The sequence below is a fragment of the Bombus terrestris genome, chromosome 12 (genome assembly GCF_910591885.1).
Source record: "Bombus terrestris chromosome 12, iyBomTerr1.2, whole genome shotgun sequence".
NCBI lineage: Eukaryota > Metazoa > Arthropoda > Insecta > Hymenoptera > Apidae > Bombus > Bombus terrestris.
In genome coordinates, this window is record NC_063280.1 from 3811509 (window position 1) to 3828464 (window position 16956).

Here is a 16956-nt window from a genome sequence, read left to right on the forward strand (position 1 = left end):
GTAATTGTTACGTAATAACTTCTCTTTGATCGATGAAACACGGTCGGTTTTAAATAAGTCCATAATGGTTTTCGTGCAGATTTGGAAAAGACCGGCAGCACCAAGGTAATCACAGACGCGATACGGCATTCAGATAAAAGCGGTTATTTTCGCGTAGAATCGTTTTTGGTCTCGCGATCTGCCCATTTAATGTATAGATGACGGCGTAAGAGCGTTGTAACGCGGCGGCGTTGTGACGCCTGTCCGACGTGTAAAGCGAACGCTAACTCAATTTGCGCGGTTTTATCGTCCCTCCGGCCGGGATAAATAACGCGAAAAATCAGCGGTAGTTTGTTCATTCGCAAGTTCGTCCCCGGGCTTCACGAAGAATTAATTGATTCGCGGTGGGACACACTTCGAACGTAATTATTTCCTTGATTTTGTGACTCGCGGTCTCGCCATAACGAACCTTACTCGAACCTGCCCTAAAGGGAAATATATTTTATTTAAATCTTCCATTTCCATCATTCGTTCTCTTCATAGTGTTTCGTCGCTTGGAAATTAGTGGAAAAATATCATCAAAATACAAGGACGTTTCTTGGTCCGAATAATTTCCTAATATAAACGAAGAATTTCTCAGCATTTTCTTACAATTTAGTTTTCTATCGAAAGGTACAGAACGTTGACAAAAACAGCGACGTTTTCTTGAAATCTTACAGTTTTGTCGTTTATTCTCCTTATTCCAAGTTTTCCACAAATGCAAGTTAGTGAAAGATATTGTTAAAGCAAGGAGAACGTCCTTTTGATTCAAATCAAAGAGTCCTCGTATCGTCCATTTACATTTTCAAATTTGTTTCAAAGTTTATTAACACCGTGACATCGGTATGCTGCGCCATGCATGTACTTTCATCTGCCGCACAATTCTGCGAGGTAAGTGTGTAAGTGGAAAATGCGACAGCGCTTGAAGAAACAAAAAGACATAGTTTCAGCATCTAGTGTGCCTTTAGCAACGCTTGAAAAATACAAGACGTTGATTCACGTTCCCTGGCGTAAATGTGTTAATATAATCACGATATCTCATTTCCAATAGCATCGAAATTTCAACAAATTTTACTCAGCTCGCATAACATATCTGTAAAAGTTTTCCACGAGATGTATGTAAATACACAGATTGAATCGCTGTACATACAACTTTACATAATCTTCGATTCCAATTTCCCATGGAAATATCATTTTCCGCATGTTTCATGCATATACATACAACTATACATATTTCCAGGAGAAATTCTTAAGATTATTTTACTCGAGTTGGGCGTCGCTCTTAATTAACGCCTCTATGCCGATTAGACCACTTCTAATAATCACGATACCGCTGACACTCCGTATTTCACGTTTTTAATGATCCCATAAAAACTTGTTCCCTCGTTGGCACCGAGGAATTTTCAAAGAAGGCAGAAGAGAAAGATAAAAGAAAGTCGTGGGAAGGGGAGAAAGAGGAGACGAGAAGCATCCGATGATCGTAGTACGTGTCACCCAATCAACCGGTTGCCCCCGGCGTGGCGAATTAATATAATTTATGAAAATGAGCCCTGCCGTCGATAGCCCCTTGATTCTCGCTGGCATTCGAAAGCCTCGATTCGAGGGGCTCGGTTGTGTATACAGGAATTCCGCATCTAACTTTCTCGGATCGTTCCAGGATTTTTCTTCCTTCGATCATCTATTTTGCCTCTATCTTTTTCCCTTCTCTCGATTGAATTGGTTAAATTACTTTAACGGTCCAACTAATTAACGCACGATTTCTAAATAAATGGAAATTATAATTGAAGAAATAAAAGTTAAGCAGTTCGTGTATCTGCATTCTGCATAATATCGAACATCTCCGAGGCAAAAGAAAAAAAAGGAAAGAAAAGGGTAAAATTGCAAAGATCGTATTTTGTACTTTGGGATTTAATCTCTCTACAATCCTGCGATTTTTACAGTTTCATCTTCTTCTTATTTCAGCAAACAGAAAGGATTAGTAAAATTGAAAATGATGTTTTAAGAAGACACCGAATGTATAGAACGTATAAAGGAGAAATTTTGCGTATCTAGTAGATTTCTATCCTACAAACTGGAACAAAACTTAAAGTTATAATGAGAAATTTATCTTGAACACAGTTTTTGTTTTGTAGAACATGTCGATCAAAGTCTATCGCGGCTATGGCAATACCACGAAACAAAGGGTTAATAAACATACATATGCCGATAATTTCACGTACCGCTAACTCGAGATAATCACTGCTTAAGAGAACTTTTCTTTGGAATATTCAAAGGAACAATCATGACGTCAGGTTATCACGCGACTTCGCCGGAAACGCGTAATTTTTCCTGCTACTTAGTGTTCGATAGCAACAGAGTAATGAATAACAGAACAAAGAAAACTTGTACTTTCAGATTAGCGATTGTTCCTAGTATTATATCAAGATATACTATATACACACATAAGATTATACGGTTCCGGTATTTAAACGCACGCTTACGTCCATTAGTCTGTTTCGCTCGCGAATCGAGCCACGAATCTCGCGCGTTTCGCAATTAGCACCGGGTGTCTGGAACGAAAGGGAACGAACTGGTGGATGGAATCGGACACCGGTACGATTCGCGAATCTGCATTGCAGATTTCGACCACTTTCGTCTCGATCGTGCGACTCGTTTTACGCCGTTCCCTGTGTTTTGCTCGAATTCGAGCAACGGAAACGAATATAGAACTAAATTGCGATAATGGAATATATCTCCATGGCAGTTTGCATATAACGAAACTTTTCTTCTTTTCTTTTCTTTTTTTTCTTTTTATGTAACTGTTATATTGAAATCGTCCAAGGAAAATAGAATTTCTACACTAAGGTGGTTTCTGATAACGTTTTCGTGGAAAATAACTGGTGCGAGTTAGCGATTCATAATAAAGAGAAGGTTGCTCGTTCTACTCTTATCAGTGGAATTTATTGCTTCCGAAGTGTCACAAACATAATACGAAACACGCAGTGGCTGGCTGGCTGTTGCATAAATTTTCGGACGATTCATTGCAACCCACGGAAAATGGACAAAGCTTTGCTTCACTTAACGAGATGTGGCTAATTGAGAGAAGAAATTTGAGGAGAAGTTTACTGAATTCTAGAATCTGCAGTGCTTGGTAATCGAATGAATATCACAAGGAAAAATGTCTTTTTTGTAATTAAAATAATATTTCATAAATGATAAATTATTCTTGGCTGTGCAAGTCATTATTAAATAAGCAAGCTATCAGTTATATATTACTGTTCATAAATATTAAGATATCTGCTGATCTTGCACATGGCGTAATAATTTACCTAGGTCATGAAGGAAATGATTAATCGAGGATTATCTATTAATAAATGTAACGATCTTTACACATGAAATTCGCAAGTGTGAAATTTGAAAATGTGTTTCAGATTCTTTCAGTTATAAATTACTACATCGTAAGGATGCGATCGAATTAAATTAAAGCGAACGATGAAGAACAAGATGACACGATTTTGTACTTGAGGAGGCTCCGCTCATGGTCGTCGCGTAGCGCGTTTCAAGGCCGAGGATAACTACGCAGAACGAAAGAGCGAAAGTCAGGGTCCTGGTGACAAGGTGCCACCACCCGACAATAATTCACAATGATCGTATCGAACGAAACACGTACTCGATATCAAACGGTCGATTTGACTTGTTTCCAGGGTGCAGCGAAATAGAACAGAACCGCCTTATCTTCCGCATAAATTTCCTTTATCAACTAGGCGTTCTCCTAGCGTTGAAACAGAAATATTATTGCTTAAGGTTGTTCCAACATGCTAATTTATGAAGGCTAAATGAATTTAGGTTAGAAAGAATTATCGATTTCGGTTTTACTCTTGAAGGACGTTTTGCACAATTTTTCTAGGTTCTCAAATATGTATATACAAAATGCAAGATATATGGAAATATTCGAGGGAAAAGTCTCTAAACATCATTGCTTTGATTATAAAAATAATATATTATAAAATGATATGAAATATTTTTTTCACTCACCGAAACGATTGCTCGTCGATACTGTTTCCGGCTCTGAAACACGAACAAAAAGAACTTTTATAAACATATTTTAAATGGAAAATAAATTGTTCACAAATTAAAAATACACACGAACCTTAATAAAATATTCGAAAGCCTACATCGATCATTTCAATTTGAACCGAAACGAGAGGTTATAGAATAATACATAGAAAGAAACGTCATCGAAGCGAATCTTTCGAAGAGGTCTTGAAAGGAGTTGGAACGATCGCTAGAGGGTTAGAGGCAGAGAAACGACTATGAAATGGCATTAATTATTTCGTTCCATCGAACGGGAGAGCGGTGCCGTGCGCGAAACGCGCAGTAGAAGCACGACGAGCGCAACGAGGCGACGAGTTCGAAATTTAATTGGCCATAAAGAAACAATCATTATGCAACTCTCGGATCTCGCTTAAGTGGTTCGTGTCGCGAGAGCCAGCTTCCTACTTACCGCTAAACGAACCGTGCATCGATAACCATCGATAAATCTGGAGATGCACTTTGTGCTCTCGCAAACGGGCGACAACGGCACAAGCGTTCTACCCAAACCTATACATATAGCTGTGTTCGTCTCTTCCTCTATGTCTCTCTCCGTCGTTCCTTTTCATCCCTTTCATCCATGTGTTTCTATATATACGTAGAAGCACGCGCATCTACACGTGTATATCGGTACAATACTGGCATGTTAGGCCAAAGGAGATCCTCTGTACTCTATACTACTCTATAGACAAGGCAGAACGTTTGTCTCTGTGTTTCGCGACATTATTAATTGCATCATTATCCCGCATCCGACTGTAACCCAAACAAATGCTAATCGGCCATAAGTCCTGGCCATTAAGCTTTGTATAGACTAGTACGAGCTAAAGCTCGAACAACGTCTTCTCCTATTATCGACGTCAGATCGATTTAAGATGTATGACACGAGCTTCGAGCGTGAACGAAACGAAACAAAACGCGGGAGAATTACATAGTTTCTGGCCGGATTTGTTGCGTTTGCCACGCGGTCGATACTCGATGAAACGGAGTGTGTGGCAGCATCCAGCCGCGGCATCGAGATTTCAATAATAAATTCCCGTGCACGCGTCGCGAATAAAAATCGACGCGGTCACTTTGTGCCGGGCTTTTTTTCCACACGCTGATTTCGCTTCCATTGAAAGAAAGGGAGAGAGAGAGAGAGAGAGAGATTTATTGGCACTCGATGCGCTGCGAATATCCGCAGACTCCTGCGCCACATCGAAGCCGTAAAGACGAATCTACGTTAACGATCGGGATAGCTAAGAGTTGTCGTACTATCTTTATTATTTTATACGGCTTTTTAAAAGCAATTTGTGTAGCCATGTAAATTCGCAAATGGAGTTTGCAATTACGTGTAGCTGGATTTACGATTAGCCGATCCGTCGATTGTAACACAGCGTTATCAATAAGGCTATTATCCTATCGTCGGGATAATTATAAACTGAATTCAACCCGTCGAACCCGCTTTCTTCGTTCGTTTTCCTTTTGAATCCTAGCCTATTGAGGAAGCGCAGGAAAAATTGAAACGTGACTCGCTAGCATGATAATTAACGCAACACGGCCTGAATCGTCCGCTTTCGCGTATTCACCGGTCGCTTTCATTTCTATAGATACAAATAATCCATTGAGAGGTGTCTTTTTGTTTCGATTCCTCGCCCAGACCGATTCAACCTTGTGTCTTCTACGAAGATCGCGTGGAAATCGAGCGATTCAATGGCTCATAGGACTCGCCAGATACCCCGTCTTCCGTCGCTTTTCTTCATCTTCGAAACAACTAGCTACCTTTTTTTATAAAAATGCTTTTTTATAGATTGAAATGATTTGTAAAATCTTTTCCAAGATCAAGACAAACCTGATGTCTCATTACAACGTTAGTGAAATTTTTACACGTTTTATATAACGCGTACAATATATGTACATGTATATAAAAGTATTCTACGACAACTATTCAAATACTTTCGTGAGTCACTTCGCGTGACTTTAGATATCCTGTGCTATTGTCTTAAATGAAATCGATGCGTGTAAACTCGTGACGCAACATCCATTTTTTCATCGTATAAATCGCGACACAGAATGTCTTGGAAACGGCGCGTCGTCTCTGCATCGCGACCCTTCCTCTCTCCTCGTCCATACATAACAGCCATTTATATTTCCGTCTTTCGTGTAAGTAGCTTTATTCGAAAAAGCACATTAGACGACCACGTCGCATCCTCTTTCGAATTGGACCGGATCCAAATACGAGAATCATCTCTTCTGCGCGCGGCTTACGTCCCAACGGATATAACGTGGTACAGTGGAAATTTGTGACCTTGGCATTTAGCGTCGTCCCTCGCGATTCGTTCCACGTGATCCACGTTCGTCATCTCGATCGATTTTAGCTGATATTTATCCTTGTTTTCGAGTGATTGCGCATTTGACAAATATCGTTTCATACTATTTTATTGCTGTCCTCTGGGATAAAGTTAATCATCGTTAGAATGATGATCGTAATTATAGAAATACTGCGCAGATCAGTTTCACTCATTACTATCATAAGGAATATTTTATCATATTTTCGATTACTCTGTTCATCCTTATGACTTGACCCTATGTCCTTATGACTTTTCCATAAATGTAGAGACACCCGCAACCTAAATATCATAATCCGAGAATCCAATAAATATTTTTACATCTTACATCATCGATTACTTTCTAGTAAGCGATGTATCATTCGTTTAATCACGTCGGCGGGATAATTCATAAAGCAGCTATCAACTGAAAAATCGGAATAAAAATGAAAGAAACGGAGAAGAAGAAATTAAGGAGAAAAATGCGAAAGACGTATGAATGTAAGCGACGGATTGCCATACACGGTGGACATAAGTCCGCTGCAATCGCCTCTCGAATCAGCCTCGGTCATGATTAATTTATACCCGGAGACGAATGTAAATTCATTATAACCATAAAGTATAGCTAATTGGAAGCGTAAATCTTAAGAGGATGGACGGTTTGCAATTACGATTAAAAAGAGAGGCGAACGAACGTCCGGGGGAACTATCAAAAGGTAGTGAACTGCGCGCGCGGCATTTACGAGGGCTTTTCAAAAAATTCAACCCGCACAGCTCCCGCTGCGTCGTCTGCAACAGGCCAAACGTACGGTTATTCCGTCCGCTTAATGTTAAAGGGGGCATTAATGTATAATTTACATTCGGCCAATTAAAGGCCAATTAGATACGAAGCGTTTCACTCGCGGAAGGGGGATGCCATAAAATGGCGTGTATGTACGCCCTTTTGGAACACCGTCGCGTCGTGGCTCCGCATCAACCGGTGCCACGCTTTGATGTCGACCTTTCTCGAAAAAATTATCCACCGGTCGCCTTGTTACTATGTAAATACCCCCTCCCCTTTTTTTACCTCTTGCTCTTTTTCTCTCCTGCGTTGCCCCGTCTCCCTTATTTTTTTTTTTTTTTTTTTTTTTTTTTTGTACATTTCAAACGTTACCAAACGTTATCGTTGTCCGGTCGTTCCTTCGGCAACGTTTTGCTCTCTCGAATAAATTTATACGTGCCATCGCGCGGATTTCACAGACCAGAGGGGGACCAGATGAAAAAAGAGCGCGCAGGGTATCGGGAGAAGGGGAGAAGGGCCGAATAATTAAATTGTAGCAATGCAGCTGCTGGACTGCGCTGTAAAACTGTGCCGCGAAAAATAACGACGTATCCGAATTGCAAATCCGCTACTCGCGACCGCGCCACATCGCCGACTCGCGTTATCGCGTTTTCAGCCTGTAACGCGGGTTCGATGGATCGAGATGCGAGTCGCTGTTAGGGAACTGTTGCTCGTTCGCTGCTGCAACGCTATAAATGAACCAGTGCTTGCATTTAAGTAACATGCTAAATCGATAAGTTCTCGTTATGGGACAACTTTGTCGAAATCTTTGGTGCTCTGTACGAAAGTGAAATTTAGGCACGTGAATTCGTGTATCAGAGATGTCGTATTGGAGATGTTAATATTTAAACAGTCCTTCGATTTCTACGGTACACATAAATCGGCAATTTAGATAAATCGACAATTAAATCATAAAATTTAAAAACTTTCTGTCAAATATACGTATAAGAAGCTTTTCTTCCCTTTAAATCACCGATAGTCTAAATCCGCAAATTTTTGCGACTAAGGTACGAATTTTCAAAGTTTGATTTTAATACTTTATATCGTGTATTATTAATTCAAATAAACAGAAGAAATTCCTTTTCTATAATATTTGATAATATTGAATATAATATATAATAATAAAACATTCATAATTTTTCATATGTAATTGTAAAATACTTAAAAGATCTGATATTGTAAATCCCTAAGTAGTAAATCTGGATTCAGTTTGTAGTATACATATATAGTATAGTTTTAGTTAGTATAGTTTCATCGATAATATTAGAGAAAATCCTGTCCATGCTTTATCCACGAAAAAACATATAATATCACGTCAACCATTATGAAAACGCCAAGAAAATATTCATTTTCCACATGAGCATCAGACATCGCGATCAAGGCACCGTTTGCGGAAAATCAATTTTCATAAATCGAGACGTCCGTAGATACGGTTTCAGGATGGATTCGCATCTAGCAGCAGTTTTACAACGGTAAATTAATTCACCCTGGTAAAAGTTACGCGGCGGCGCAATCGTGGGAATGTAAATAAGAAGAATGACCGTGCGAGGATGGACGCTTTTATTCATGGCCGGGAACTGTTTAAGCGGCTAACTGTACAAATGAGAGAAACAGGAATGAAAACGCGGATAAGGCGACCAGCGTGGCGAGCGTAGAAGAGGAGGGGATGTAAAAAAGGCGTCCTCCAACGCCGGCGTACCGTGGAAACCTGTCCTTAATTGATAGGAAATTCCTTGGAGCGCGAGTACCTGCCAGATTTTTCAATGTCCGTAACAGGTTGAAACTGGATACTTGGCGACGATTTGTAATCCACGCGTCTCAACCCTGTATCCTCGTCAGCTTAGCGACCAATCGCTCCAACGTCCATGCACGGATTCGTTCTCGCGTTATTTCTTTTCTCGTGTATACGATAAATCGCGGCCGACTTCGACTCATCGACGATTTTCTTCCCTTTGCGTGTGGTATCGCTGCCTCGTTGTCAATCGCGATCTACAACGTGTGAAACGCCATTGCGAGGTTTCGCGCGTTTTTCATCGACAACGCGGTGATTACCGGACGCGACTGTACTATATGCAGCTTTTTGCTGCTGGAGTATGTAGGTAGTTCTATTAGAGGCTCGAGGAGCTGTTGATGATACAGGGGACGAGCTTCTTTTTGTGAATTTTCCATTAGGAGACGGATAGCCTGCGTGGTTCGATGCATTGCGAGTAAGTCCCTGAATATTTTAATAGGAGCATGGCAAATTTGCATTCGTATTAAGATTTTTTTAATGACTCTAGTTTGAGGCTTATTTATAGCTTGTCACATGCTTGTGATGAAAAAATAGTGGCGGGTTATCGCGTGCAACGTGCAGCCTATCGATCATAGAAGTTTGAAATAAATTTGGGATGGTAAAGAAATAGCAAATATTGATTGAGACGGATAATATTGTGAAAAATAGCTTGGAACTTCTGAAAAGAATGACGTACACGTATATGGTTTTGTGTGGCTACATTATTACCCTAACGATCTTTATCCATATACGACTAGAAGATATTTGTCTACTTTGTCTACCACTGAATTTGATAGTACCATTTCTCCGAAGCCTAACTACGATACGAACATTACAGGGAGACGAGAAAGAGCCACAGCCAGGTGATCACACGGCACAGTGTTGGTGATTGCTTCGACAGATAATTTTTCGTCGTGGCGAAAGTAGGGCCAACGTGTCGGTAAAACGCGCGCCCGTGTGCACGCGAGCTTTCCAACGCGGCGCGCTGTTGGCAACGCACGCGGAACAGCCATAAATTTATCAGGAACGCGAGAGTCCACGCGATATCGGGTTAATTCCCGGGCGGTACGACACGGCGCCATGCTTACGTAGGTGCGTGCGCAATTAACGACAGAGAGGCGAGTATAATGAAGACCGGTCGAGTACTGTCCAGGAACAGCTGCGAACGAAGGCGAACAGTGGGTTGCCGTGTCGGCCTGAGAGAGACGAGAAAGACCAGTTCATTAGCGACACTGGCTAAGGCCTGCCTCGGAGACATCTGTTTTATTTATTCCCTTATTTTTCACCTTATCCGTCTCTGCTCGCCCCCTTTCCTCTCTTTCTGTATCTACGAACATAGGTAGCTACACGAACCATGCTCTTGTATGTTTAACGATTTTGATCAACCCATGACGATATCTAGCTTAGGACAATTATAGAAGCCAGGTAGAAAGTCTGTCAGATGCTGAGGTATTTGATAATCGCTGCTGAGTGATAGAAATGAAGGAACTTTCTTATTTCTGAAATTTTCAAATCCTTGTTTTATTCGTTCGAAATCAGACCACGTGTGTCATACAGCGAAATCTACACCTTATAAATTAAACTTGAGATATTGGAACATTCCAGATATTAATTTCATTCATATTTACTGAGAAATAGTTTGTCATTATTTCATTATTTACGAAAATGAATACCCTGAAATTTAGCTCTATCTCATAGTAACCAATATCAACTCTGTTAAGAAAGAATATTATTTTCAAAACGGAGAACAAAGTGAATAGTTTGAGTTCAAGCGAGTTTACGATCAGAAATATCAGGACATTAAAATGTCTACTCCTAATGGGGAATCGTTTATTTCGAGATCAGTCTTGAATGGATTAAATCGACCGTAGCGTTATCAGATACAAGATAAAGGCAACAAATGACACCTGTTAAGAGACATTCGAATATCGATGCAAATCCAAGTTAAATGAAATGTAGGAAATGCAAGTTAAACGTAGAAAGTATCGCGAATAGGCTCGCGAGAGACAAATTTCCCAGGCGTTGGTCCTTTCCCGGTGGATGGCGACCACAAAACCGCCAATTTTCCCGATCGTCGTTCTCGTACAGAGAGGCGGGTGTAGGCCAGCCTGGTAAGCAGACAGGAGTATACGGAAGAGCGGGCGAGCGAGCGAGCTAGCGAGAGCACGTCGAGCTGCCGAGCGACAACAGGTTGAATTAATTGACAAAGATAGCATTTTCCGCGTCGACGTGGCTACCTAAACGCAAATATTCGATTGCGCCCCGCTGGTTCTAGGGTCAGCCTCGGTAGCCAGAGGACAGGGAGGAGGCAGCAGGGTGGATCAGAACGGCGTAGAGAGATAGAAGCGATGCTGGATGGAGGTGGAAGCTAGGTGAACACGCTAGGTGGATGGTCAGGGGTGGGCCCGCGGTTCGGTTGATCGAACACATTTTAATCAATTCCATTAGTCCGGCCTGTAACCGTCCACACGGATATTTGACGGTGCTCGTGATGGTAGCCCGAGTGTGCTGGCCTGTTTGGGTGCGCGTGCTCGCTTCTCTTCTCTTGCACAATGTCTATGTGTGTCTCTATGTATTACGCGTATGTGTAGCGCCATGTGAAAGCGTATGTGTGCTTGGTGTGTTGGCAGCAGGTAGAGAGACCGATAGGTAACCGTACGGTCCCGGCCGGTTTACGAACGGCGAGGGCGTCGGTCGTTGGTTCGCCAGCGACGTCATCGTTTCGGTTTACACGCGCCAATCATCGGCCGACTAATTGGTCGGTACTCCGCGACCGATTCCGCGCTCCATCGATTCCACGCGCCCGCACCCACTGACACCACACCCCTGTCCAAATCACGCGCGTTTTCCCTGAGAATATATCGCGATTAATGGCGTTACCACGACGCGCATCTACCGATCGCCAACTCACCCTTCACAGCATCCCTTCTCTTCGTAGCTTTCAGATGGACGTCGACATCTCTATCGATGCACTGGTTTACACTGTTCGAGTTATTACCCTATCGCTACAGGGGATGAGCGTACATGATTTATTCCTAATTTTTTGGTATAGAATACATATATTTATTCTTTTTCTTTCTCTATTTTTATATATTCGATAGAAATACCGTGGATACGGTATGAATATCGTGAAGCAAGGCTCGAGCTTATAGTGAAAATGTAGACTATTCGTAGAATAAACACGTTAGTGCGCGTGTTGCCTAATCATAGCGATCTCGCCGCGCGGACCATGGTGAACATGAATATGTTCTAAATTAGATACACGATGGAATATATCCACCGTAACTTGAGCCTTCATTAGGTACTTGTTTGTTAAACGTTGGTAAACCAATATGTCGTTAATGAGTCGATATCTGGCGATGAATACACGGGAAAAGGAGCAAACACGTGCTACGCGTACTCTTCAGAACACCAAGCTTCGAAACGTGCAACGAACAACAGAAGGCATGGACGTGGTGCAAGATGTATACATATTATCGAACTTGAAGAACTCTGGCATTGGTCAAACGTTGAAAGTTCCGATCGTAAAGACAGGATATAAAATGCAAGTGAATAAAAGTCGACTTCTCTACGATCGATTCGACCAAGTAGGAAGAAAACAAAAAAAAAAGAAAAAATAAGATTAATCCCGTTGACGTAGAATAGTTCCGGGGGTAAATGGCAACAAAGCTGATTGAACGTAAAAATTTTCATACGTCGATTCCGGCCAGCGAGTACGATTGATCTTATCGCGGAACGATAGCTCTAAAAACGTAAATTGGATCTATTCAAAATTTCATTTTTCCGACCCGCCGTAAAAACGGCGGATAAATCGAACCACTAAAAAGTATTCCTATATGTTATCGTTTCGCGTTTTACAAGGCCACTGTCCCATGGTGTAAGCTTATTACGCGAATTCGCCGCGCGACCCGACCACAAGTATCATCGAGCAGGATCCATGAGAGAATACGGACCGGTCGAGTCACGGTGCCCAGCTACCTATTTCTAGATATTTACGTTCAATTATTGCTACAATTGAAACCAGCTGCCGTGATACACACTCACATTTCGCTTTAGCGCTCTTGACACGCGGCGCAGGGTGCAACGAATTTTGATTGACGCAAATGAATTGGTATCAATGTAGCTTATTCGTTAGATAAATGAAGAGAGAACTTTGTATCGTTGAAACCAGATATCTGGAGAAATTTAAAGTGACTGTGGTAGAATAATCCAAATTGATGAAGCTTTAAGTTTTTAGAATCAATTTTTAAATTTCTAAATCTTCTTCAGCCTTCAATTTTCCATCTTTGAACCACTTAAATCGCAGTTTATTGAAATTTATAACGAATAATAACAGATATATCAAAGTTCTTGGCAATAAAGATACGAGCGTGTTAACGATCAGTTTTTCACATTTGTCCGTAACATATTCCACACCACTTCTTCGCCTTCGCGATAATTACTTTGATGTCAATTTCGGTATACGGTCAAAGTAACCACCGGCTCACGAGAATTCGTGATATTTGCCTTTTAATTACACGACAGTCAGCCACATCGAACGCGTCATTGTAAAATATATATAATATATCGTCATGGAGAGTTTTTATTGAGTATGGAGAGTACATGGAGAGTATTTACAATTAACCGAGTAAAACAGTCGAGGTTAACCTTTTAGGCTAATATGACATATAGGGATACGAACCGCACTGCTTTACCGCAACGGTGGTTCCGCATACACGCGTCTGCTTTGTGCAACATGATGGAAACTTTACGTTACACGTTCGTTACACACTATCTATTGATGGCCGGGCAAGCTAAATGAACTGACGGTTCATCGGTGAACGGCGGCGTCGGCCCAGCTTCCAACGTAATAGAGGGAATATTAGGGATTTATTCGTGCTGCGGTGATCCACGAAAATTCGTCAACGAAAGTGACCGTGAATCTCTTTCGATTAATCGATCGCTATTAAATAGCAAAGTCCTTTGGAATTGATCTTAATTGAAAACTATGTAATTAGAATCAATTCCACTAAGTGGAATATTAATACTTGAATTAATGACATTAGCCTTTTTACGGGTTTAGAAGAATCTTTATCCTGATACGTAAGGAATATATAAAGAATGTTCTGTCATAAATTTTGTTGAAAAATTATGGTACAATACGTTTCTATCTATTCGTGCCTATTAGCTTTATAGTGCTATGACAATAATAATACGATTACTTATGGACACATATTACAATTTTTATTCACGATTTTGTAATTAAATTATATCTTGTCAAAAGTAGGCAAGTGTCTGGATACTTTTGAACCGCAGCTTTGGTTTTGTTCAACAAAATTTTTGTCCGGTTTCGAGAGGTATCCGACGTAAATTTCGTTAAAGGGGACGAAGAAGTTGGAACTGTGTTTCGGAGTTGAGAGTGTGCGTCACGTCGCATATATAATAATATTTTTGGTGGCCGCTTTAAAGAGGCCGCGGCATGTAAATCCTTCTATTGTGTCTAATCAAATTATTTGTCGGTGTTTCGTAACCTTTGATTCGGACGATCGCTCGATTCAGAAACACGTGCATGAATTACATACTTATTTACTGTCTCTGTTTCTCTCGTGTTCTTTCTTCTCTTCATTTTATATATATATATATAGATTATATATATATATATATACACACACATACATATATATATATATATATATATTTTACGAGTTGCCTTTGTGGCTCCATAACCGCATTCGCGTTCCCAGCGACCGTGATTTAATATGGAAATACCAGAACATGCTATAAAACTGATCTTCTGTTACTGCAGAGACTTCACTCTCGTTCTTGATATTCTATATAAAACTGCAAATAATACCGGCTGTTTCTGGAACCATCTATCAAACGCGTTTCCTTTTTTCCATCGCTTGTAAAAATGAGGCTTTTCATTCGTATTCATTTCCCGCTCGGACCCCAATAAAATTCTAATTAACCGCGTTCTCTAGAATTAACGTTAGCCTGCTCCTTTTTTCCATCAACCTTCCGACTGTTTGCCGCAATTATGTGGATTTAATTCAATTTTTCGTAGATTTTCTTTCTTTCTCTCGCTACTTAAAATTCGTGTAAATATTGAAAATGCTTCTTTTATCAAACGAAATTAACTCTGTACTTGTAATTTATTGCGGTTTCCATTTGTTCTTATTTGATTTTAACAATTCTAACAATTTTAATAGAATATCGCAAGGCAAAATGTGATAAGTAATAATTTTATGATTATTCTACCTGAAAATTAAATATCTAACATTTAAGATATGATAACCAATATTTTTGACAAAGATATCGATTATTTGTTGATTTCATTATAACATGATATGTATTGCTCCTAGATGCTAGATTCTCATTAATTCATACATTTTACTAACATTCATGCTAATGTTCCAATTTGGCCAATGATACTTAAAAACTGTAGCCCATATTTTAGTAGCCAATTTTTTTTTAGAATATGATTAATTCGTAACTAAATAAAGTAATTTCAAATTGCACGTTTTTCCTGTATATTTTACAAATAGGAGAAAGTCGTACCTTTATAACCTTTATCTTCGTGGCTAAATATACGGAGGGAAACAAATACACACACCGCGCGTTATTTTAAAAGCGAGACAAATATTTTGTTACAATTGAGGCAGTAAAAATGGGAATTCGTATTTTTAATATCGCTAGACTAATATTTATTTAACACCTAAAATATAAAAATACATAGGAGAAAAACATCAGGTTTGTGCGCTAAAAGATACTAAATTCCACTATTCCATAACGGAGCACTTAAACATCCTGTCAAAAATCGTAACACCCGTATTTTTTATTCACTATATAAAAATCAACCAGCAAAATCTTTAAAATCATCTTTCCAATAAACAATATCATATTCTTCACCAATAAAATACTTCATATATATAAATACTTCCTTTGTGAAATAAATTCCTATCCTTCCTGAAATAAAAATTCCGCATACCCTTTCACGTCAAACAACAATTCCAAAACCATCGCCCCAAAATCGTAACATCCACATATTTTATTTACCAACAAAAACTCGGGATACTCCGGCGACTACACAAAACCATATCGGTGGTTTCCGTGGAAGACACAGGGAATAATTGAAAATACGTCCAACCTGAACGCGTATAGCTATAGAAGAAAGGTAAGAGAGACGTACGAGTCCGCGAGGCAATGGACGCCAGTCGAGGCCTAATTTATATGTTAATTCAACGAACAAACGATTCCCGGAATGGCTTCAGGTAACACTGGATCGGACTCGATCTCGTTCGTTTCTCGTCCGCCCTTCGTTATCGATCCCCGAACGAGAAGTTCCGCCGCGGACTGATGAGATACACGTACGCGCCGACCGGCACATGGGAAATTCTGGTAATCCGGTAATCATTACTTGTAGGACACCACTCAGACATGCATAGAACCAACCCGGCCTATGGGGCTGGTCGAGGGTAAAAATGACGGCGGTCGCATGACTCGGCCACGATCCGTAACGCGCCACGCGTGCTTGTTTTCTATCGATCTTTTTGTTCGACTCGTGGCTCCCGAGTCGAGGATCGGTTATTCGAAAAAAAATTTCTTCCTGTTTCTCTTCTTTTTTTCTCTATTTCTACCTTTTTGGATTTAGCTTGGTCGGTTCGGTTAGCGACGCCATAGAGATCAGGATAGAACAGTGCGGGACGATACTTTGACGTCGCCAGCCTCGCTCTCGCGAGTTTTGCTACACTGGAAACAAATTTTCACGGTTGTTGTTTTATAACGGCGGATTTCGCACCGTCGTCGCGTTTGTCCGTATCCAGCTTTCCGTTGTACTCCCTCCGCTCACTGATCTTTTTTTTGTATTTTTTTCAGATCTTTCTAATTTTTTTGCTGCCGTGCCAACGTGTTTTACATGGTTAGAAAAATCTGTATTTCTGGTGACAAAGAATGTTGATGTTACTGCATATGATTATATATATAAAATCTCTTAT

General features: G+C 40.3%; 1 protein-coding gene across 6 annotated transcripts in view; it reads right to left on the bottom strand.

The window, feature by feature from the left end:
- Positions 1-16956, bottom strand: part of LOC100650779 (LIM domain transcription factor LMO4.1) — a 477355-nt gene that overhangs the window by 219062 nt on the left and 241337 nt on the right. For all 6 annotated transcript variants that reach the window (XM_048411143.1, XM_012314594.3, XM_048411142.1 and 3 more), the window contains one exon: positions 4033-4065. The gene's annotated coding sequence lies outside the window, so the exon portion shown is untranslated. The remainder of the gene's footprint in view (positions 1-4032; positions 4066-16956) is intronic.